Genomic DNA, 1,967 nt, shown 5'->3' with positions numbered 1-1,967 from the left:
TACTTTGACCATTCGATACAAAAGTGGAATTGGAATTCAAATTCTAAGGTCCAACACTTAAAACATATTTTTGGCCAATTTCAAGGAAACCGAATACTTATGGTTTTGGTGGTTTTTTCTTTTCCAACTTACATTAAATTTATTTGCCTTTTCCACTTTTATAATCAAACAGACCCTAATTTTTCATCGAATCAGTTGGTCCAATTCAATTCTCTAATTTTTCTTTATTATGAATTCTCAAGGACATGCTAGACAGCTTCAGCTTGGGATATGTATAGGGACTAGAGTTGTAATTTTGACATTTTTTAAAGATTATGTAACTTCTAAATAAATATAGAATGACATCTAGAGAAAGTTTGTCCTTCAATTCCGGTATGATTATTATAATCTCGAATTCGATCTTTAGCAATCAAACAAAACATAATTGTTAATTGAATTGATAGGTCAATGATGAATGTAATTCTAATTATAAAACGTTTTAAAGACATCATAGTCCAATTGGAAAGCATTGTTCTAATCTACAACGGCCTGAAATTTTACATTCAATTTAGACGATTTTTGATTAGTTAATCAGTCAAATGATCTATTAGTATAAAATTGACAAGACTAGTCCCAGATGGCTGATTTTCGAGTTGGATTTAGTAACTATATCGACATGGATCAACAATTAGACTATTACCCGCGATTGCAATTGTTGCCCCTTGTGTTTGAGGAATGGTGGTTGGCTTTCAAGAAATATTGCTAACGGCAAAAGTCATTCATAATGAATAAATAACAAAGAAAACACCGAAATTTGAATACATACCATTTATACAACAAAAATGCTGCCCCCCCTTGGGGACATCTGTCCCCCTAGCACGTATAGGGCCGACGTGGTCCTGTACGTCCAGCATCGTTCTAAATACAATACTGACAATATGATGTTTATAATATGTGTTACTATTTCATTCAGATGAGGTTGTACCACATTGTTTGTAGAATAGGTTGGTATGTAGTTTATAAGTGTGAGGAAAAGTCTTACATATTGAGCTAGTTTTTGGGATGAGAGACCCAACACTAGTATCAGAGTCCAGTTTATCAATAAGTCTGCTGTCCAACAGTCACGAAAATACAGGCTTATGTGAGGGGGAGACGGGTTTGTTCTATCATAGGGCCCGATGTGTGGGGGGAGCTGTGCTTGATTTCCCTCAAAGCCTGATGTGTAAGAGAGAACTTGTTGAAGTTGTCTCACATCGATTGTGGATGAGATTAATATTCAGTTTATAAATGTGAGTGAAAGCCTCATCTCCTGAACTAGTTTTTGAGGTGAGAGAGATTTAATACCACCCAACACATTTCACTTGAATGGATCATGCAAGTCACATATCATATATATCGTACGTCATAACAAAATAATCCAAGAGGTCCTTCGAACCTTGAGAGCCTTGTTTGTTTTTTGATTATGCAAGGCAAAGTCGGTAATGCAGCCCACTAGTGATGAAGGGTTCACCAATGTGGTTTCCATCCCAATGGACCTCCTTGCAAGGTGAAATGAGGCAAACTTTAACCTCCATTCTAGACAATCAAGTTAAATGACGAATGTATTTGCCTTGTGAACATATCTCTAGTCTCATGTAAAACTAAAAAAGAGATGGCAAAGCGAGAATACATGATTTCTTTTATTTTTATCTCAAATAAAGAAACAAAAGAATATCATATTTGCTGCATGGAGAGGCTTACTGTCACATATACTAGAATCGTTAGAATGTACAAACAGTGGCGGAGCTGACTCCCCTAAAGGGGGCGCGATTGTGCGTGCTGGCACTGTATTGTCGCAGTTAAGATGCTGACAGGCCAGGAAGTTGCTTGAAACCTGAACCGCCACAAGTAGAAAAAGCCAACAAGGAAGATGAAAAGAATAAGAAAATTTGGCCATTTTTTCTTATTCTATTTTTTGGGCCCTTTCCTTTGGGTGTTAAAAAAAAAAA

This window comes from Olea europaea, unplaced genomic scaffold, assembly GCF_002742605.1.
Source record: "Olea europaea var. sylvestris unplaced genomic scaffold, O_europaea_v1 scaffold1511, whole genome shotgun sequence".
Taxonomy (NCBI): Eukaryota; Viridiplantae; Streptophyta; class Magnoliopsida; order Lamiales; family Oleaceae; genus Olea; species Olea europaea.
Note: the sequence above shows the minus strand (reverse complement) of the source record.